Source organism: Betta splendens, chromosome 13 (assembly GCF_900634795.4).
Source record: "Betta splendens chromosome 13, fBetSpl5.4, whole genome shotgun sequence".
NCBI lineage: Eukaryota > Metazoa > Chordata > Actinopteri > Anabantiformes > Osphronemidae > Betta > Betta splendens.
Genome location: NC_040893.2, coordinates 16,598,026 through 16,621,414, shown reverse-complemented (window position 1 = coordinate 16,621,414; position 23,389 = coordinate 16,598,026). Strand labels below are relative to the sequence as shown.

Sequence of the window (23,389 nt, the reverse complement as noted above, 5' to 3'; positions counted from 1 at the left end):
CTGACTGAACTGAACAGCAGCAGCTGTGGATGACACGTCCCTGGCTCCTAATGAGGTCCAACTGCACCCGTCCAATGGATCGTCAGGGTACACGCACAGTAGTTCTTGTACAGAACTCCATGTTGTCGCACATGTAGTAATAATTCCTTGATGTTTTGTTTGTTGTTCTTTAATTTCTTCTCTATCCTCTCTCTCCAGGCCGACAAGGCTGAGGTTTCCACACCCAGTTCTGCTAGATTCCTCAGTTAAAGGGAGTTTTCAGTGTTGCCTATAGTGCTGCTTACTCTGGGATTTGTTGGGTGTATATATAATTCTATCTAGTTGGGGTTCTATGCTTTCTAATGAGAAAAGTCTTAAACATTTCTGTGATTCGCCCTGTGACGACACTGTAAGTGGACACCCACCCACTTTGCTTGCCCTGATAAAGAACTGCAGATAAATGAGTGTGACTATTCATTCTCTAAACAAGACCAAAGTCATGTCTTTACAGGTTCTATACAACCAACATTACATTCCTGCTTTGCTTGTGTTCAGCCACCCACAAGCGAGTCAAGAGTATTAATCAAGTATATACAGACGGCTGCTATTAAAAACACATACAGTAACCTGTAACGCAGGGCATGGTGGTTTATTCATCTCATTATTTATGACTTGAGGAGTTAAATGTGGACATTTACAGTAGTTGAATACACTTTTAATGCTTTATGTACCCACGGAATGTGCAAACAGCCGGTGCAGCCATCACCTGTGTACTGGTCAACCTCCTCAGTGCATGAGTGCGCCTGCTGTGCATCTGTTCTGTGTCACTGTGGCTACTCTTTTCCATAAAGCACATCAACACTGGATTAAATGTCTCACATTCGCAGTACATTATGCCTCCTCACTTCATTACAATAAAAGGATTAACCTGCTTGGGATGTGTGAAATGATTGGTGGGGAGGCCGGGCGGCTCGGGAGGGAACAGTCCTCCCTCTTTAGAGTAGATCACATCTCCCGCGCTGCTTCAAGTCGAGCTACTTATCATCCGCCTCCTGTCGGGGCTACAGTACAGACTGTGGCAACACACAGGGATCAGAAACAAATCGGAGCCATTACGACGCCCTGCAGTTGACTTACATAATAGCATATGTTCCGCTCATTCCAGAGGGAAAGACCCTGCTTCACTGTCCTACTTTCGTTCGCATCACCACTGCCTGTCATGTGTAGCGTGGTCACAGGAATAGTACAAACTGGCCTACATGGGGGCTTTGTCTTCTAGATAGATGTTAAAGTTAGAAAAATTATGCAATGGTGAACAAGATTCTGTTCAGCCAGATCTATCAGAATGATGGAGACTTTGGAAAAGAAAAACTAATCAGAATAAATTACAAGAGCCCTAAGCACTCCAGCGTGACTGGGGAGATGGGCCTGGCCACGCGAGGCCTTCCCATAGTGATCCGTCTTCTCATGAATGTGATCTGTGATAAATTAAAAGCTGATTATTTCCTGGAGGGAGAAGCTAAGCACTTGGCCCCCAGCCCCATCACCGACGGTGATGGATTAGTCCACGGTCTGCACTATGGACCTGTCCCCACTGACTGCACAGCCGAGGACGCCACAGGCCTAAGTGCCTCCTATCAAGATGCCATCTATGACAACTCGAAATTTATTTAAATAAATGATCCACTGTCTCCTGAAAGGACAATAACATTTCTCCGTGAAACAGATGGATGCTTCTTTGATTTTCCTGAACTAGTATTAGCATGCAAACACCCAGCTCTCTTCACCACTAATGCACTACAGAGATACATTTTTCTAAGTTGCTCCATCCTCAGCTTCAACACGTATCGGTTGAAATTATTTTCAACATAATAAGAGATGTAGTTTTATCAAATGGTGGCTTTAAAAAGCTACATTTTGTGTTAGGTTTTGGAGCAGTAATATAACACACACACTATACTCTACAGCTAGACCGCTTCCTAGTATGAAATGTCTCCCACTGAAACAGTGTTGAAGTGCAGGCAGCGAGCACTTGACAGCCATAGGTAGTGTGTAAGCTCAGCTGCACTGTCCACGAGCTCTTCACAGCTCTCCGATTTTCACATTATGGCCCTATTCTCATGTGTCTGGACCGTTTTCCCTGCGTCTGCATCATTTGGACGGGCTACAACGCAATTTATCTGCAGTGATTGGGTCTGCCGGAGCAGGAACAAAGGTGGTCAGCCCCACTATTGTGTCCTTTTGTGTCCCATATGTCAGAAGTCTGCCGCACAAACAATGCAGCAACCGCCAAGAGCACAACAGTCATTATCTGCCGCCGAATCACTGTCATTATCCGGCTGCAATCATAAGTCTAATTACAAAAGTTGCTTTGTAAGCAGGTAGATTATGCAATGTTAATTACTTGTGCACAATGCAGCGAGCGTATGTTGAAATGCCAGTCGCTATTGTGTCCTGCACAAAAGCAGCACTCGTTTGTGTCACATGCAGAGCGGCGTCGGGTCCCTCGACGGCCGGGTTCAAGCCTCCACGGTACAATCACGCAGCTCTTGTCATTAAGAACATCTTAATAACAGTAGCTGTAATGAATCATCCTTAACAAGATTATCTGGCATAAACCAACATGCCTGTGATAAACCTCATCCTATAATGTGGTCAGACTCATTACTCAGTCTCACCTACGCCATCGGACGGAGGAAGACGATGACAGGAAGACTTAAATGCAGGCTCTGTTCAGTCTTTGCAGGAACTCTGGGACTTGCAGGTACAGTACATCTAACTAAAAGAGCTGGATGCTGCAAAAGTAACAGGAGTTACACACAAGGGTAAGTGGTCTCTTGCACAGCAATGGGCCTTTCTGCATTAATCACCATAAGGGTGCACTCTACCAACCTACTCTGGCAAATTAAATCCTCAGAATAATATCTTCATCATTACTGTATTCTGCGCTCTGACACAAACATCTATCTGGCTTTGGAAAGCGGCGCAGCAGAGGCTGCCAACTCGGAAAGACCTGAAACCACGGGGCAATAAAAAGTGACATCAGCAATGGGAAAGTTAATAGTGTGTTTCAGATGCACTTTCTGGAGGACAGGAGCAGCAGAGGTTTCATTCACTGTAAGTGACAGTGGCTGGCAATCTCCCCCTGCCTCCCATACGCCCTTATGAATTCCAACCTGTTCTCTGTAATACCTTAGAAACGTCCAAGGCTTCCTGAGAGGCTTATATGACGCTATAGTGTCTGGGCATCCACTGTATTTACAATCTGTGCACAGATCATAGTAACAGCTTGTTTTGCTTGTTCATCTACTTAATGGGATGTTTGATTGCAGCTGGCAGTTCCCCTGCGCCGCGTGTTGTCACACTATTAGCTTTGTAAGGCTGTTTCTGACTTCACTAGCCCATTTCTAACTTTGAGCAGCTCAATTGGGCACAGCTGTCACAGAGCGCCTGGAGATGAATAAATAGAATATAAAGACACGCAGACAGGCAGACGACGGCGCGTCTGCAGGTGTCTGATTCAAATTGGGCCACGGGCATATTTCTGTCTTCAGAATGTGACACGAGAACGTTCTCCTGCTCTCACACACCTCTTATTGCCGGTGTAGTGAATTATAATGCATCATTTATCCTTACAGGCAACTTAACCAGCAAAGAGAAGTAAAATAAAATAGACTTGTACAGTAGAACATGAATCAGAACATATTGAAGGCATTTTAAACAATAAAACACTCAAACCTTTATTTTGTAGTGCTCAAACCCACGCTCGGTTGTGGCCCCCAGAGTCTGCCATGCTTTTCATAGAGAACTTATCACTGAGATTAGGCGTGTTTAGGTCATATAATGGAAGAAAGTTACTTTGTGTGTGTTTAAGGAAGACATGGTGCATTATGGGAAGCAGAAACTTGACTTAGTAGCTAGGAAATCCCTTTAAATGCCAGTTTAGCCTCCTTAAAAGACCTTTGAAGTTCTGTTCTGATAATATCTTCTGAAGTCGTAAGCGAAGGGTCGAACTTTTACTCTTATCTCCCACTTAAGTTAGAACTTTAAGTTTGAAGAGGAAAAAAAAACAAGTTGTGGTCCCAGAAAAACCCCTTCGAGTGATACTGTACAGTATGTGTCAGAAGATGCAGTAGCTTAAACCAGAGCCGTGAAATTGGTACAGTTCTCCTTTCCCCCTGCAACATTTAAACCACTGGCCCTGACAACTCACAGTGGTAGATGTTCATACTCCAGCAAACAGCAGACAAAGATCAAATGTGTGATATGAGACATGAAAACTATACAGGGATAAACAGCTGTGAAGATCACCGCGGAGCAAGAAGGAAAGCGGACAAGGAATGAGAAGATAATGAGAACACAGTAGGTTTGTTCCGTCTTTGTGTTGACAGACAGGAGCAGTGGTCCCGAACGTGTACGTGGTTCAACAAGGCTCCGACACGGTGAACTCGTCTCCTCCTGACTGTCAGCCTTCAGCAGAGCACATCATCTCTCCGTGAGGATTTCATCGCATTAGCTTAAGCCTGGTGCAAAGACGGCAGCAGCTACCGAGCGTCATCCACAGGCGCACAGACAATCTCCAATTAGAGCTATCACGCACGCTGTAATTAGCAACACTGACTGATGTGAGCTTGTGTAAAATGTATTCGTATTATCCAGATTACAAATAAGCACATTCTTCTAATTAGCACACATTGCTCATGAGCTTAATTAAAGTTAATACATTATGATACCCCAAAATCCAGAAATCACACTGCTCCAAGGTTCTAGTTAATTAGACTATTCACACATACTGTAGACAAGCAAGGATCACAGCCTGCGTCTCTGTCAGCCAATTAAAACAGCGGAACAAACTGGGCAAAAACTTAGTTTCCTCTGTTTGAACTCCTGAATGTTCTCAAGGTAAAAGTCGTGACTCTACAGGAGGAATCTTTTTCTTATTCTGATCTTAAGTCTGACACTCACTTTCATTCAGAGTCATTCGGCTCTGCTTTAGTGAAAGCCCCAATCTCCGTCAGACAAACACGGTCAATACTGAGCTTTACATTCATATTAAAAAGGACTTATGAACCTCATAGAATTAAGTTGCATGCTCGTGAAGCTGCATTAACTCAAAGTACCTCATCCAAGTACAGCAGAGCGACTGGGCAGGTTGTAGCGAAGCTACGCGGTAGATATTATTTGTCGTCAGTGTCAGGGGTATTAATCATGAAGAGCGGGAGACAGCCTCCTGAGACGACACCCTCGTTATTGAGAGTTGTGTCCTGTCAGGAGCGAGCAGTGTTCACAGTGTGCTCAGAGCTGTAAAGGTACGAGAACAGTGACATCAAAACAAACCATACTGTCTCAATTTCTGAGTTAAAAGATAATTATGATGCAGACAGAACGTGGGAAACTTGTGCTTTAACGGTACTTACACAAACGTTTTAAGGCTTTTATATATAAAAGTTCATGTTTGAAAAGGAGTACACTGTCTGTCACAGCATCAGTGAAACAATCATGAGACCACAGCAATGCTCAAGACACTGAAGCTCCTCTATCATTACGTACGTTTCGAAATGTCAAAAAGCATCATCACACCTAAGTCGGTTCTATTTATAGAACCGCCATAAAGGCTACAACAGGTAGGGTTCCGTCTGTCTCTCAGCACAAAACGTCCACCGTGCTCAGCCAGGCGCCTCCACCCCCTCTCCTGCAGGCCTCTAATGGATAAGCAGGTATAACTAGCGCACGATTGGATGAAAATCATTTTTGTCTCTCTGCTGGGTCCCAGACCGATGTGAAAAGCATCATCATCATTAGCACAGAGCTGGTGTGAACTACAGTCAATTTTCTCTCAAATCTCTGAGGAATCACTTACTCGTCAGAGAGACGATGAGAGGACTCTGAGTGTTTTAATGAACTTCTGCAATAAACAAGTGCACAAATTCCACGTGATTAACATCTTGTATTAAAATGAAACAAGAAGGACCAACCTGCAAGGAAACTGCTTGTATGTTGAACTTGGTCACTTATGAGGAATGATTATGCAAATATCTACACTGATCAACAGATGCTGGCGGCCAAAGGTTTGTGGGACACATATGCACCTCATGAAGCTAATTTAAAGCTTATAAGGTTCACAAAGTAAAAAAGGTCAATAAATTATGGGCTTTGCATGTTCACGCACCCAACAAACTGTTTTATTTAGCTTCTAATTAATTCCCATGTTAGTACAACTCCAGCACAGGTTGGGCAATTACCACTGCCTGCATGTGTGAGCGTGTGCATCTTTACACAGGTCAAAAAACACCTTCGGTACGAAAACCAGCCTCAGTGTTACGTCATCTATTTGACCATAACATAAAGCACATCACTGCTCAGGAGTCCACATTAAAACATACTGTATATGAACATATGTAGAAAATGTCCACAAGACCTGCTCATGCTCACCGACATCCAGAAAAACAAACACAGACACACAAAGCCCAGCAGACGGACTCAGAGGCTATTCCCATCTCCTGCACCCTGATGTTGATGGATGCCCCTTGCTGCTGATCCTGAATCTACATTAGGTCATTACAATGAGCAGCGTGGTCCAATGAAACCTGCAAAGTGGAGGCAGCAAAGGAGCTTGGGAGGAGAACTACTCTCCCAGCCCTGTGGGGAAACGACCTTGACACAGTCATCTGTCTTGGTTACGCAGGACTTAGACCTACTGACACACACACACAGACACACACACACAGACACACACGAGCCGGGCAGCCCCTGCAATCGCTGCTCCTGTGTGTTATTATCATACTGCATTAAAGGAGCTAATAGAGTGAATCTGAGAGTAATGAAAACAGCACATGAAGAAAACAGGTTTTGCTGCATATCATAGATGAGAGAACTATTAAGATGTTGAGGGTTTGAACAGAAACCTCGCTACAGCCCAGGTGGCTCGTGACCCGGACAGTCAGGTGAAGGTAATGTGCTGAGGTGAGGGGTGGCCTGGTCGCCGTGGACAGACAGACAGAGAGATGAGGAGTCTGGAAGAAAGGAGGGGGAAGGAAGGGGCGGGACAGGGGCGTCGGAGCAGTGAACTCCCACTCAGTCACCCCGGGGCCGGCTGTGTTTACGGAGCTGTCAGTCCCGTGGTGAGGCCTCTCCCGCGGGACACGGGCCACCAGGGCGATGAGAAAATAATAGCTCCTTCTGTCAGAGCTTCCAGGGACAAGGGTCTGATGGACACCGCTGGGAATTACAGCCAGCCTCTGGGACACATCCCACCCTACACTTAAACACTGGTAGGAAAGACACTCACACATGGGACAAGGAGAAGAGACACACCAGTCCGGCCAGTGGTATTAATATCCAGGCTGAAGCCTCAGTTTGTGGAGGTGGAGGACCAGCTCATGAACAGGAAGCGGGACGCATCTGTGAAAGGTCAAAAAAAGAACCAGTCAGTCTCTGTCTCTTTTCATTTTTGACTAAATTACTTCATCTTTATTTAGAGTTGGAACCGAGGGCATTTGAGGAGGATATTTACTAAACACTGGCTTTTTAAACTCATAAAAGTGTCAAAGTAATTGTCTCCTGGGTTTGACTTTTGGACAATGTCAGCCAACATTTGCGTCTGCAGCGTTCATTCATCCCTAAGTGCCTCGACAAGCAGCCCTCACTGCAACGCGAGTTAGTAAATGGAAGCCACACGGGTGAACAACACATGATTGATTGCCTTTCTTTGAAGAGGTCTGTGCAGCGTCGTTTTCATATTGTGTAGAAATGTATAGCAACCACTGGCAGCAATGAGATCTGGCTAAATGTTTGGCTGCTTTGCAGTATGTTTTATGGGATAGAATTATTCACACTTGGAAAAAAGGCAAAGGATGCCAGAGTAAACCTGAGGCAGCACAGCAGACCTGCCACTCCACATAAGCACCACACTGTAAAGAAATACAGTCACGCTATATAAAAGCGCTCCAGGATGGCCCTTGGTGATGAGCAGGATAGAAAACCATGGCTACATCCATAAAATCTGCCTTTAAACCAGGCTGAACCGCCATTAAACAGGTTGAAAGATAGCCTAGTGGAGCTCATCATTAGTAAAAACACCCTGAAATCATGGGGTAGCATCTGTTTTCTGCACATCCTCCCACATCAATGCTCGGAGCACTAGGCCTCGGGGAAGGGGGGCGTGCACGGGGCTATTCCCCTGTCTCCTACCATGAATAACAATCTCCACCTCCAGGTGATTAAAGGGGACAAACGATGTCCACGGGGCCACGCCGGCCCACCATTAAGCAAAGCAACTATTGCACGAGTGAGGAGAAATGGGGAGAAATGCGCTCTTCACGAGCAGTCCAGGAAACATAATGGCCATTGATTTGGAGTGGACTGGCACAGAACACTTTTATTATACCTGCTTCACTTTGGGTGGTTTTGTCTGCGTGTGCTGATGCTGAGCAATGTTCTGATGACGGACAGCTGCAGTGGGTAACAAAAGACCATACACTATGAGAAGCTACAAACCATTACACAGACACACAGAGGTATATGCTATATAAAACATACATAGTATGACAATAGGTGATCAAAATGTAAACCAGAGATTAGTTAATTGTGTGTAGTTAATTGAATACTTTGCCTGGTCAGTGATTCTCCCACAATAAGCATGTCTCAGCTGCGTCCGTCACCTTTTAGTGCCCCCCGGAAACACGCACTTGTTTACTTCTTTCCAGTAAGGAATAAATATTTTCCACAAGCTTTTATGTAACTTTACTCCATTAGAAGACACATGTTTTTTCAAAAGTGACCCTTCATTAACTTCACATGCAAAAACAACAATAAACAAGTAATTCTTTTGGCTGCTTCTTTTGCTTCTCATGGAATAAGATGAATTAAGAACCAAGAATGCCTTTATTAGTCCCACAACGGGGGAATTTTATAATGTAATGTACTGTAATGCCTTTGTGCAAGGGCACCTGATGTTTAAATGTTAATGTGAACCAGCTGTTGATGAGCAGCCCACTAGCAGCGTTAGCTCACAGCAGAGAGTATTCAACTACCACTTTACCAGAACATGTGACTGTGGAGAATCCAAACCACAGCGTGTTTGTTATTACTGAGACAAATCAGCCTTAGACGAATTATTAATAATTAGAAATGAGTTGCCTTAGTGGAAAAGGAGACATTTTACAGCATTTAGTGGGGAGTTCAGGCAGATTCTGTGGATTTGTTCACATCATACAGACTCGTTTACACACAAGCAGCCCACACACACATTTGACTGTGTTGCGAAATTAGAGCAGTGCAGGCGTCTGAGAGGAGGAAGCAGCTGTGTACTCTCCCTTCATCCTATTTGGAAACGCGTATTGACATCAAACACCGAGCCACTGCTGAACATGCACAGAGCTTGCCACTATGTTTATGAAGATACTGCATGAGACAAACAAGAGTATGCAAATAAGAGCATCCCGAATCCCAGCTAACGTGGACTCACGGCAGAAGTGACCTTGGTTTGGTTTTGGCGATTTTTGTGCGGCAGCATAAAAGAATGCGATTATGTTTTTGTGGGTAACATGGAACGCACAGCCTGTAACTGAGGGACGCTTATCTCCAGCAAGATAACAGTAATTAGCTTGTTGCCGTTCATATGAGAAAAAGCGAAGGGTGCTGAGGGAGAAAATGAAAAGTCTGCTAAAAATGTGTCTCACACAGGCGGTGTTCAAGACTGGGCAGTCCCAAACTGAGGGACACTTTAAACCGTAGGCTAAAAAAAAATAACACAGTTCAGTGCCTCCGACTGGGAGCCAAACTGTTTTATGGCTTTAACACCTGCTAAATATTGCAGCACCTTACAGCAAGAACAAACAGAAAATAATGGATCACACAGATCCTACAAAATCCTCGCAGTGTTAAAGCTTCTGATGCAAAAAAAGGTCCAGACTCTAACAGGGTGCCGACAGGTGAGGGGAGCAGAGATCAATCAATTCTGGCGTGTTATTGAAGAATATTATAGCCGGAACGGTGTGCACCCAAAATAAACTACGATCACAGAGGATGAAACTATAAAAAGCCTTAAGCTGTAGAGTTTTTGTTTCTAATGGCAACGCTTGATTGAAATTAGCCAGGAGACACCTTATCTCTATGCACGCGTGTGGACACAGATGAGCACACATGGACTTGAATAATGGAATGGATGGAATAATAATGAAGAGTGCTTCAGTGGCGGAAAAGTGAACTTTAATCAATTGGGTTATTTTGACCAATATGAAGGGAGGTCAAAACAAACACAAATACATATGCCTTAATATTAGATACTGGTGTAATCTAAATGTACAGTCACTTATGTGTCGCCCCACACCTCGAGGCCGACGGGCAACAATGAGGTTTTGCATCCACAAACTGTTTTTCTGGCTATTTCCATCTGTGTGTAAGCCTTTAATGTAAATAAGCCGTGCTCATGCTGAGCCAGCTCACAGGCCAGGAGCTTATCACCTGATGCAGGAGCATGAAGCAGCTTAAAGCAGGTGTACAACACAAACCTCTTGATAGGACAGCAGTCGGTCACAAAGGCTTAGCCTCCCAAGAATTCCTTTAATGCTAAGTGTGGAGCAGATAAACGCTGGCTGTCGTTTTATTATTACTTTTTTTTAATATTTGTCACAGTGAGTGTGGGACTGAGCATCTCAGTGTGGGCACCTACAGATCAAGCCCACGCTCTATATAATATGAGATATAGTGTGTTTTGAAGCTTTAAATGCACAGTTCTCCTGAGACAAGTTGAACGGCATCTCGTCCATCTCACACTTGGAGGTCGCATTAAAAGTTTAGGAACAATGTTGATGTTCAAGCAATTAATGCCACACAAACAATCAAAAGAAGCCCAGGACAGCGGCTGGTGCTCATAACAAACCCAGAGTTCTGAGTATTGTTGTCCTACTTTAAGATGTGAGTGATAGATGGCCCATCTGTCTGCTGCAGTACCTCTGTGTATTCACTGTATTATGATGTGTTTTTCTACCAGCTATTTAGCAGCATTAATCTCCATGTGCTGCAGCAGATTGTCTGTTTGCGTTACCCAACACTGAATCTCCTTGAGAGGCAGCTGAAGACATCTTAATCCACGCCTTTGATCAGCATCTCCTCTGTCCCATTTCCCAATCTTCACTCCACTCCACAGCGCTCATCCTCTTCTGCCTGCGCTGTTGTTGTTGTTGTCGACAACAGAAAACGGAGTCCTCGGAGCATTAGAGAGGGCTTGTAGCATCAGGAATCAGCGAAAAAAGAAAAGTGCTGATTTAAGTGGAAGTGCTCCTCATAATCATAATGACAAAACAATTCTGTTGTTTGCGCGAGGAACAAGTGCTGAATTAAAATAAATAAAGTCAAGCATTTCTTACACCTGAGGCCTCATTGGGAAATAATAAGCACATAAAAGGAAATCTGAATTGAAATGTGCTTCCAGTCTGTCTGTAGCTGCAGATAATTGACACGGAACCGAACAGCACATATCCCTTATCTCCCTCCACACATGACTAATTGACTTGCCACCACGGGTGACTGACGTGCCATCCAGAGGGCATCGTAATGGCCGTGTCACGAGAGGAATGATGAGACCTGCCGACGGCTCTCAGTGCTCGACCTTTTGCATGTGGGGTCAGGTGTCAGAGGAAACTGGAGCCCCCCCCTCCCCCCCTCCCGCTGGTGGACCCGCAGCCTCGGGGCTCTGTGGGGATGAGCCGCACATGACGCGGCCTTTCAATCACGCGACCTTGCAGGACAGTGATTTCATTCGGTGTTGTGTTGGAATGAAAAATAAAAACAATAATACAGAAATCAATCGTCAACAGCCTCGGGGCATTGTGACATCTTGAGGTGGAAGGAAGATGAAGTGAAGGGATGATAAGTTTCTCCATTTTCAGCTAACAACGGGTTATAATTGTGTTTTTGTTTCTGTTCGTATTGGGCCAAGACATTTTTCTGAGGGATATTTCATATTTCGAGCGCAGGTTTGTATCGTAGCATTATTTCAGCCTTCTCCACTGGTGAATATAAATGAGGGAGAGTTTTATGCCAAACAGGAAAAGTGACTGCAAACATAATCATAATTCTGCAATGCAGTTCTGGGGAAGTGATGAGAGAAAAGTCTGTGTGCCTTTCACTGAATCTTTAATCACACATTAGTTAGTGTTGTTGGTTTTCCACACTGGATTGAAACGTCTTATTCTGCTCCGTCTTTTTTTAAACAAATATGACTAATCCTGTTAGACGAAATCTATTAATGTTCTGCTTTGGCTGCCACACACAAAATTCCAAGTCTACCGATAAGCCTCAAATTTGCTATGAAGGCATATCTGGTCCGCCTCTCTGGATTAAAGAGATTTACTCCAGCAACCAGAGACGTGGGACCAGCAGCTCACAGTGAGCAAAGTCTCCCATTCAACAAACAAAAGCTGCAAATAAAGTAATTTTCACTTATGTGGTTCTATGAATATAGCCCTAATTTCGCATTCATGTCCGCATTGTATCTGATCTCAGCTTTTGGACTTAATTAGCGCCATTTTAATCTAGTGTGATATGTCATAATCAGGACGTGGTCATGACAAAGAAAATTATAATTTGTGGAAATGTAGAGCTGCTGTGCAGTGAAAAGGACGAGATACAATCACAGCCAATGAGGCAAAATGTTAGTCTTCATAAGAATATTTCTTTGTGTTGTAATAATGGCAAACAAACACACAATGAAAAGATAGCTACATGGAATTATACCAACAAAGAAGGAAGAATGCCGATTAAACCCTTTCATTAGACACTTGCACACATTATGCTCAATTCAATTTAAATAGATTTAGGTAAACCTTCAAAATAATTTTCCACAATGTTTCCTTTTTCCAACCTTTCTGCTGGAACAGGCAGAACCTGTGGGTTTCAAATTGAAGAGGAAGCATTGATTGGAAAATCCACCAACCACCCCCATCGTCTCTTCCATCATTACAACTGAAGGAGAGAGCAAAACGATAAGAAGCAAAAGGCTTTTCAGTTCTCTTGGAGAGTGAATCAATCTGGAAAAGTACCACAGTGGTAAAAAGCTGCCAAGACCAGTGGGACTCGCACAATCTCACAAAGTGTTGTCTACCTCACAGTCTGGAGCATAAGCAATGTGAGAGAATGCAAAGTGACGCCGCAGCAGCAGCACAGACGGCTTTCCACCTGTCCAAAGGGATCCCTGAGGCCATGTTCTATAGCTCAGACAAGTGCAGAGCATCAGATTTGTTACTGGTTCAATCACATTGTAAAGGTCCTCTCACCATGGGGTGGGGGTTGAATCAGGGGTAAAGGGGGGGGGGGGATGGGTTGCAATCATTCTATCATTATACTGCTTAAATGTGACTGGATGCACTGGTGTTCACATACTCTCATTTTAAACTTGAGGCAACATTGGAATTTCCTCTGTGGTCTGAGACTGTGATTTCACAGTGACACTCATCTGTCCGCACCAAATGGGAATCATACATCTTTTATTAGCAGGTAGCCTTCAGCTAGTACACCTTAAAATGCCGTTTGTCTCTGTGTCCTTTGCACAATCACCTGCATCTCGCTTCTATCTCCAGCGCTCCGCCGGCTGGGAAACTTTCAGCACCACAGAAGGTGGACAGCTCCGCCAGCGCAGCGCAACGCAGCGCAGCGCGAGCGTCCTGTCAGTCACACAGTCAACAGGCTGCTGACAGGTGCCACGCACGCGACTGTCAGGCGCACGCAACACAACACACCACAGCACAACACCACAGCAGCTTCAGAAACACATACATAATAAAAGAGACCAAGAAACAGCGACCTGCAGGCTCTGGTTCATGTGCGTTTGCCGCCTCGTCTGCAGGAAGCAGGTCCGCACACAAGGCTTCACGCGTCCGTGTAAGCGCGCGCGTCTAAGTAGCGTCTGTGGCCGGAACAGCTGCAGCCTGGTCCGGATGAATCACGGAGACATCGCGCACAGCTGGCCGTCACGCCGGCAGAGCCGGAGACACACGGGCCGTTTCACCAAACTGCGCCGTTCTTCGCACACACGCATATGAAGGTAAAACCCAACTTACCTCCTTAAAATTACGCGAAGGGGTTGCTGCACGCGCTCGACACTCAAAAGTGATCCATAGCGGCGGGCGCGTAAAACTTTTATTCGCGGAGCACGTTGTCTGAGGCGAAGACGGGCGAATGCGCAGCCTGGAACTACGGACGGAACTACTGCGTGAGCGCCGCGTGTCCGTCCGTCCTGGAACAAAGCATCAGCAACTGGGACAAAAGCAACAGTCGCTCGGTCGCGCTTATCCTTTTAGCGTAAAAAAAAAGCAAGCATATCCCGTGTCGTTGCGTGCGGTGCAGTCAGTGCAGCGGTGGAGAGCCAGCGCGTAACAGCCTCTCCATGCTTCTGCTGCGGCGGGCGAGCGCACGCGTCAGCCTCCCCGGGTCCTAAAGCTGCGCTCCCGGAACGAGCCGCTCCAAACAGCCCCTAACAGTTAACGCGACGGCGCTGCCAGCTCTCCGTTATTTGGGCATTTTGGAATAAAATTCTCTCAGTTTCTCCTCCAGAAGAACCCTGGCGGAATATGTTCATTTACTCCCCCCCCCCTCTTGTAATTTGCGTTAAATCTTTAAGACTATCTGAACCTCACTGCCTTCGATTTATTCACAGCGTCTTGATTTAGAGCAACGGGATTGCACTACCGGCTTCTCGGGCCAATGACTGATTCATCGCGAAGCGCAGGGAAAACGCAAGCTAAGCTCCGGAGAAGTATTCCCACTCGAATGATCACGTGGGTCTCAGGAACAAGTTTGTGGTTCTAATTTATCTCAGTGGCTCGGTGCACAGCACAGCACAGCACGGTGACGCTCCCTCAGTGGGGATGGTCGTCCACACTCATCCACCTGCAGAGTGAGCTGGCAGCTTTATCGTGGGCTGAGATGATGATTTAGAGCTGTGCAAACGCATCAACGTTACTGTAGACGAGGCCATAGTGTCATTCAGAAATTATCTTTCGTCAGGAACGTTTGGAGCTGAGGCAGAAGTCTTGCATGTGCAGATAATTCCACTTGACTTCACAATTGATTTTGTATTGTACAGTATGTGAATGAATTTATGCGTCTCGTCATCTTTTTGACTCAGTCCATCAATTCACGCATTTTGCTTCTCATTTCCTTTATTCAGTTCTGAGCCATGAGGCATCTCCATACGGGTAAACACGAATCCGGCCTCCTCCGCTGTCGATCACTGCAAAGCTGCTTTTATAAAAGGATTGAACAGACATTCAGGCAGCTCCTCTTCCCTCCACGCATCTTAACAGGCTCGTCTGCTCAGTGAGAGAGGTCACGACCAGAGGGAATCGAAAATGCCAATCAGTTCTAATTCTACCCACAAATTCATAATCCCACACGTAGACCGTCAGAGGAACATCATCCTCTATGAGCTGCATACGGTGTCTGTTACAGGGTCACAGGGCAGCTTTCCACGTCTGACCCGATTTAAATGCAGCGCGCAGACGAGATGTGCCGTCTGTACAGTTGTTTAATAACAATTACACGTCATTAAATTTTAGGCTAATGTGTTTCAAGGTCCTTGTGGGGAGGTTAACGTGACAAATGGCTGTCAGCATTGAACCGGACAACTGCACTCTGCAGGGGTGTATTACCTCATCTCACCAATGAGCAGTTCAGGTGCGATCGAGCAAGTAGGAATTCTGGAGCCGAATGCTTCACCTTAAAACATACTAAAAAGCCCATTTTAGGTATAAAGTATTAATAAAAAAACGACAAGGCTAATTAGTATTTCATTTCCATAAATAAATACATGCAGATCCATAAATGCCTGCACTAGTATATGTATTAGACCATTCTTTGAGTCAATCAAACAGTTTTGCACAAGTTGAAACAAATGCAAGTCTGTCTTCATAGCCTTAACGTTTAACTTGTGTCCACCTGGTGAAGACAGTGTGTCTCTGAAACCTACACCTGGCGCTTTAGCTGCTAAATGCTCCATAAGTTGTTTTGACCAGCTGCCATTAGGCGCTGGGCAGACAGTGTGGCCTGATGCATTTAGGAGCCCGGCTGGTGAGAGCTGCAGGCTGCAAAGCAGAAATGAGCTCAAGTGCTCAGAGCTGAGGAGGAAAGTAAACTGGGTGATGGTTCTACGATGATTTGTTACGCCAAAGGACTCTAAATATAAACATATTGATTTAAGTCTTTGGAGATGAAATGTCAATCACATTACAGGTAAGAATGATGTCTTTTATCTTTGCTCATTTGCCGTAGCTTTATTGTCACACAGGCGGTGATACACCATCCAAGGTCCTGCAATGTCACAACTCAATGTTGAGAGGCAGCTAAAGTTCAGCTCCATTTACATTCACATGGTGTGGCTGCATGTAGGAGAAAACCGAGGAGTCAGCTGCTGAGAGGACACCACATATGCAGGGAAAGCGCCTGCATCTGCGACTTGTTAATCATATGAAAGCGAGGAGAGCTACGACACACAATGTGGTCAATTCATCAATTCAAAATAAGGGTCCACGAAAACAACGCTGACCTGTGATTGATTTTTTTTCCACACTACTCAGTGGAAATGAGAGCAAAGCAGATCTGTAAACAGCAAATACAATATAAAAGGAGGAAAAGCGATGACAGCATTGAGTTTGTGTGACCAGGTCTCAGTTCTTTGTCTCCTAACAGGATTTTACTACATGCTGCTGAACTCTTTGCAACCTCTCCTTTCGCCATCATTCAGGACCTGCTGAGAGAAGCATCCTGATGATGATGATGATGAGGAGGACTGGTCAGTTTGCATTATACTGAATACCCAAAAGCGCCTCTGACTTGTCTTCCACATCCCTTCTCACAGACTTTTGCTGAGACTGGCCTCTAACCTTTACCCATAATGCTTCAGATGGTGAAAAACCCAAGACAACTGCTGTTTTACGCAGTTTCATCCAAGCAACAGCTGACTCCTTCAGAGGACTCCTCAGTGTGTGGTGGCCTCCCTCACGAGCCCGTCGTACTGCAGCCTCCTTCAAACAGATTTGTCCTCGTATTTATTAATAGTTTTACTATTGACCCAAGAGATGAACTGGTGCTTTTTTGTGATAGCTCATGTAAACCATTCCCTCTCATTGCATTGAACCGGTGGCGTGGGAGGGAGAGAGTCAACTTTTCATGTTATTACCAGAACATTTTGCAAACGTTTGCTTGTGCTACCTAGACTTTTATGCTCTTTGAGGATGACTCACCATCGACCACGATCGCCATCCGATTATCTGTGTCTTTATTTCACACATGATGAAATGACACAACGAATGTGCTTTTCGTGTTCGGCTACCTGGCAACGGCACTTTTCAAAGAACCAGCGCGCGTGTGTCCGCGTGCAGCAGGAACAGATGGCGACAAAGCAGGAGCGGTTGCAGATGGGCACGGGTGGACGTGCGCATTAACTTGTAGACAGACTGACACAGGTTAGTGTTCCAGGAAGTCTGCCACATGTTCAGCTGCACGAGCCAGAAACACCCTCACTGAACAGTCGCACGCAGACGAACCTGGTGGTTGGTCCATTTTCAGCTTAATTGCCTTAAACAGGTCATCATAGAATCCTGTTGTGATTGAGAGAGAGAAAGAAAAGCCAAAGGATGTGACCTCTCCGAGGTGGATTCAGGTGAAAGGTACCAATTAGATGGAGGCGGCTTTATCTCTTGTGGCCTCTGCTCCCAGCAGGGGTCCCAGTTGATATGTTCTTGACCATGTTTGTGTTGTGATGCTGAAGGTTAGAGTAGAAACACAGCAGTGCAGTGCAAATCAGAGTGGACGCTATAGAGCTCTCCACCAGGCCACACTGTGTAACTGTACTGAAAGAATGCACCGTTGTTACCATGGTTACCCTGACGGCTACCCTCCTGTCAGCAGGCATCTGGTAAAACCGCACCCTTTTAGCACAAAGCACCCAAAAGGCAAAAACAGGCTGAATCGCAGTGTGGTTATTTAAGGTCGAACAGACAGAGTGTAGTTTTAGTAAAAGATACAGTAGACGGCTGCTCAGCCCGTCGACCCGTTCCCTCTGCATTTAAATACTACATTCAGCCAACGTGTTCATTAAAGCCTTTTGGCCAAAGTCAAGGGCAGGACCTCACAGTGGTTAATCAATATGTGCAGCTGTACCGTCTAATTTCACAGAGTTGGGGTAAAACACTTATGCACCAAGGGCAGGTTTTTCTTCAGGGCCACGTCACAGGGGAGCGGGTGAGCGCGGAGGTGCAGTATGTGGGTGACAGCATGTTCAGCATGCTGCGCTGCTCCTCGAGACGCTGCAGCCTTGACTGTCAACTACTGGAACAAACCTTTGCCCCATGTTGCATTTAAGCCTATTTCTAGTGCAATAACTTTAAATTGCACGCTCAGCTTTAGCTGCATCTCACACTCTGGCCCCTCTGGTTTCGCTGGTGTCCCAGATCGTCTGCCTAGCGGTAACTCTGAACCAAACCGCTCCCACCAGCCTTTACTGCACCCTCCAGGCACAGCGCAGAGAGGGAACCGGCTGAATGCCGCTGGCCCGGCTCTGGTGGGATAAAGACATGACATATCGTACTGCGGCATCGGTGGTTTTCATGTCCCGTTCCGTGTCTCCAAGTGCAGTGGGAGGTGGTTCTATGAGGATTCATGCTGAGGTTCTTGCTCTATTTGAATAGTGAATGAAACCAAAGAGAGCCCCTTGCTCCCACCTTTAGGTCTGTGAGCCGAGTTTAGACTCTCCCACCTCTTCCCTAATCCTAATTGCCTGACCCCCCCCCCCCCCCCCCCCCACTACATCCAGTAACGTTAGAATGTTATTGGAACCCAAACCCATGTGTGTTCTGGATTCCTCGACATACACAATAATAAGACAAAGGAACCTATTACTTTGCAGTATAATAAAAATATAATTTTAAGATGTAATAATATTTGTTGTACATCTAGAAATAATGCCTCAGTAATTACTAAACAACATTTTCAAGCGTTCTCCACACATTTCTCTCCTGGCAGACACTTTGTCTCAGAAAACACAGGTGTCGCTAATAAGATTAATAATGGCCCCGTTCCACGCGGTTGTGCCAGTGTCATTGTGCGCGCTGGCTCGCCGGCTCGGCTTCGTGGGACTCACGAATGGAAGGGAGCCATTATCAACGCTACACCTGCGCTCCTCCGGATTTCCAGTCAAAACGCAGCACAGCGAAGAGCTCCGCGGCCCATGTTTTAAAGTTACAGCTTTAATTAGCAGCATAAGCAGTGAAGCAGAAGGCATAAAGGGCTCGGGGACTGTGCTGAAGTCTATTGTGATGGATTCTCCTCAAAAGTCTAGATTGCATTTTTATTGTCGTTGCCACAGTGCACATATTCCAGAGGCATTGGCTATTTTATAGTCAAACATCAAAGATTTACCTTTCATCCGGGACGACCGCAGCACACAGACACGCGACCAGTCCCCATCTCCCCAGCTAATAGCGCCGTGTATTGGAAGTTAACTCTGCGATGGAATTAAATTATAAACCATGTCCAAACAAATTAACGTCAAGCCGCAAGCAGGTGCGTTTTTTTTGACGGGTTGAGGGCATTAGTAATCTAACACATGAGCTTTCTCTCCTCCGCGCTCGAGGGCTCCGGCTTCCAAGTAATTCGTCCGCTGCCGACCCCCCCCCACGCCTCCCTTAATTCCCATTTGAGAAGCCGTCGGTGTGGAGGCGCGCGAGGGAGCGGGGCCGTTCTCGGCAGAGGGGCAGATTAATGCGCCATCGCACCCTGGATCTACAGAGAGCGGGTCCAATGCGGGTCCCAAAAGTCAACGCCAAGATATTATCCAACACATCTCACCGAGGGGATTTACCTGCTAAAACATTTATTCTCACTTTCAATTACAATTTAGTTTCTCATCACAGAGAGGAAGATTACCATGTGTAATAGTGCCCACGGGATATGGAGATAAATTGAGCCTGATATGCAGTTGGCTATTGCCAAGCAAATAATCCTAAATGAGTTAAATGTATAGAACTGTTCAGAGTGTTTTCCTGATCTCTCCCAGTAATGAGTTTGCATTTGATGTGAGAGCGCTGCAGGATTTTGTGGAGTGAGAGCAGTGGGCTTTTGAATGGCTCTGTGGGAAACAGATCAACCATCGGTTTCTGCCTCTGTTCTCCTCGGACAGAGGCAGAAACATGTTCCCCAGACACCAGCCATCGATCCAGCAGGTTAAAGCGAGCGAGCGGGAAACCCACGGCCGACGAATCAACGTTTTATTCTATTCACGCTGTTTAAAGGTGATGATGACGACATTTAAACTCTAATAATAATTGAGATCAAATAATGGAGATAAATATAGTTTTAAAAAGACTTTAAATTCTACCAGTATTTTTCTTTCTCTACTTTTTTTTTTATATACATGTACCTTTTACATTATATACAGTGCAAAGATCACATACTACAAGACACACACTCGGTTCCCAGCTCCTCCCATACGTTAGGGTTCAACACACACCAAACCCTACAGTTTGTGCAACAGTGTAAGTGCAAAGAGCACTGGAAGGTGGTGAAGTCCATTTTATCTAAAGATTTAAATAAGAAAAACTGTGGGAAATGTTTTGACAATGAAATCATCAGAGCCAAGAAGCCTTTCTTTGTTGGGAAGTATTAATAAAAGCTCAAGAGTTATTTCATGAGAAAAATCTGACCTTAGATTCACTTATGCTCCAAGATCCGGTTAGTGGAGCAGAGGAGCGGAATCTATTTTGTTCTTCCACTGAAACGCAAAGCGGTACAAAGAGCCACGTGAAGGAGGCTCTGCTGAAGCGGTACTTGGAGCGGGAGGAAAGGTCAATGAAAGCTTTTTAATTATGACCAACAAAGCAGAGCTTGTTAAGTAAATAAAACCTAATGAACACTGAGGCAGCAGATTCCCTCTTGGCTTCGTGAAGGCGGGATCTGACTCCGTCTCCGTCTCTTGGACTGCTTCGTTCAGACTAATCAGGCTGTTGGACAGACCTTTTTAGGCTAAACGCATTAGCAGGCAGCAGACGCGTGTGCGGGGCATGTAATGTACCACATCTCATGTTTTTGCTAACTTCCCTCCGCGCGGCCTCTGTTCTTCAAACAGCGGCGACGTGTTTGCTCTGCCTCAGTGCGATCGTCCATGTAAATATTCATCGCCGGCTAAGCTGCGGCGCATTTGCATCCACACATCCCTCTCACACGCGGAACACAACGGGAGCGGGAGCCCCCGCGTGGCCTTTGAACTTCACACGTACAGTTGCAGGAGGCAGACGACGACAGACGAGCCGAGGGGGAACGCAATAAACACACAAACTCGGTGCCCTCCTCCTGGCGGAGACATAATACGCCGTCAGAGGCGCTTAGCAGTCACACTGAGGAGGAGATGATTGAACGAAGTGAGGCTTGAACAGGTGGTTATCTGTGGCAGAAGCACTTGTGAAAGGGGCTTTTGCCCTTTGATAGAGAGACGATGAAGGGTGAGGATAAGAAATGGTTATTGATCGATGGCTGCTTTATCTGCCTCGACCCTGATGACCAGACAATGCAATCTAAGTTGGTCCAGGAAGGTTCAAAGGTGCTGATGGCTTCTCAGACCACTTTGTTCTCATTTGTACAGTTTATAACACACATTTAACCTTCTGTGACATATAAATGCAATTTTTAATAATTAAGTGGTTAATCCTAATTATTTTATAGCGCCAACTAAAAACATGCTGCATAAAAGCTGAAGTATTTAGGAGTTTAAGAGCCATATTGAGTATTGAAGAAGGGAGTGTTATTAAAGGACCAACAGTTAAGGAGCAACACTAGCACTAATTGGTGAAAGTAGAGAAGTTCTTCCCATCAACCCCCGTCTGAGCGTCCGCCTGGCTCCCACCTGCTCCTGAGAGCTGAGCGGCTACCAGCTACCAACCATCTGCACTTGCCTGTGGCAGACAGTGGCTTCTGAAGATGTCCATCTGATACTAAATGCTACAGCTGCCACTTTACTGTCACCAACATGGTTTGTTCTGAGGCAACTTTCTGAATATTCTGTGAAATCTGCTTCACTAAACATATTTTTCGCTGTTTACTTTAGCCGTGCTGATCAAACCTGCACTCAGCTATAGTTTATTAAATGTGATTGCTTCAACGAAATGCATGGGGCAGGCCGCTTTGCCCCCCCCCCCCCCAGACGCATTACCATTCAATAAAGCAAATGCACCGGGGCATCATGGGAGATGTGTGGTTTATAATTAGGAGGCACACTGCTGCTCTGGTGAGTCCCATAGCTCACAAATTCACAAATCCAGATATAAGCAATCAAGCAGAGTACACACACCTACACACACCATAAAAACCTCCTCTCTCCTCCACAAACCAGGAGCATTTTGGGCACGCTGATGGAATACAGTGAGCCCATGTGGCTCGAGGTGAGTATCAATTAACATGATGTATGGCCCCAGTGCTTTTTAATTGGGACATGGCGATATATTTAATAACACACATTAGAACCCTAATTAGAAGTAAATTGAGCTGCATGCCATTGTCTGCTAATCAACACAGCAGATTGGGTTGATAAATAACCTCAGCTGGAGGTTGTACCTGCTTTAAGACGCTTGTCAAGAGATGCTGTATTTGTTTGCTTTTGTCCAGCTCAGTTTGTGTAGGAGGTTCAGTTGAGCACTTATTGAGCTCTGGGCTGTAATTTCCTGGTAAACCAATAATAATACCACGGCTCGCGCTTCCTGGGAAGCAAAACTTTATTGGTCCACTTCAAAACGCCGTCGTGATTTTCAGAAATTAAAAGTTATTTCTCAGAAGAGTGTTTCCTGTGTCTCCAACAACAAGCAGCTGGACCAGTAGAAAAGTGATCTAGACGACGACGGCGGCGGCCCCGCGATAATGCTTCTTAAAAAGAAGAAAAGCACTGATTATCCTCCATTTCCTGGAAATCATCCCTCCCTCGTGTAACCAGGTGATTACCAACCGTGGCTTCTCCTCCGAGCTGGAAACAAAGTGAAATCAATCACATTATTAGTCCCAGTAAAGCAACAAAACCTTTTCACTTGGCAGGAGGCGCCTTCCATCACAGATAATTGGAATATGTATGAAAAGCATGTAATATAGGAAGCGCCTAACCTTTACGGTGAACTATGCAGCGCTGTAGAAGTAATACAGAAATCTGACAGCATTTCTGTTCCACACCAGGATGAACTCAATCGCCGGGCGTGTTTCATTTGCCCAGTTCTTTCTCAATGTGCCCATGAAGGATCAATTCAGGGAAAGCGTCCGTAGCACAGACTGTAAGACAACAAAGGGCTTCTGGGCCGTCACGCGGTGGCTGTTTCTCGGAGAGGTCAGCATACTGTAAATAGCAGTCATACATCCAGGCTGCCTGCGAACTGAAACC

General features: G+C 45.5%; 1 protein-coding gene and 1 long non-coding RNA gene across 8 annotated transcripts in view; both read right to left on the bottom strand.

The window, feature by feature from the left end:
* robo1 (roundabout, axon guidance receptor, homolog 1 (Drosophila)) overlaps window positions 1-14,618 on the bottom strand; it is a 172,667-nt gene extending 158,049 nt beyond the window's left edge. The window contains exons 1-2 of one of the 6 annotated variants that reach the window (XM_055513884.1): window positions 14,040-14,618; window positions 7,268-7,380 (exon numbers count right to left, since the gene is read on the bottom strand). The gene's annotated coding sequence lies outside the window, so the exon portion shown is untranslated. Of the gene's footprint in view, window positions 1-7,267; window positions 7,381-8,365; window positions 8,419-14,039 lie in introns of those variants that run through there. The other 5 variants (XM_055513882.1, XM_029172080.3, XM_055513888.1 and 2 more) reach the window with 5 other exon arrangements.
* A 7,997-nt stretch (window positions 14,619-22,615) lies between these two features.
* The window catches only part of LOC114868703 (uncharacterized), a 47,639-nt gene continuing 46,865 nt past the window's right edge, over window positions 22,616-23,389 (bottom strand). The window contains exon 4 of one of the 2 annotated variants that reach the window (XR_008696563.1): window positions 22,616-22,984. This is a non-coding gene — a long non-coding RNA (uncharacterized LOC114868703). The remainder of the gene's footprint in view (window positions 22,985-23,389) is intronic. The other variant, XR_003788057.3, reaches the window with a different exon arrangement.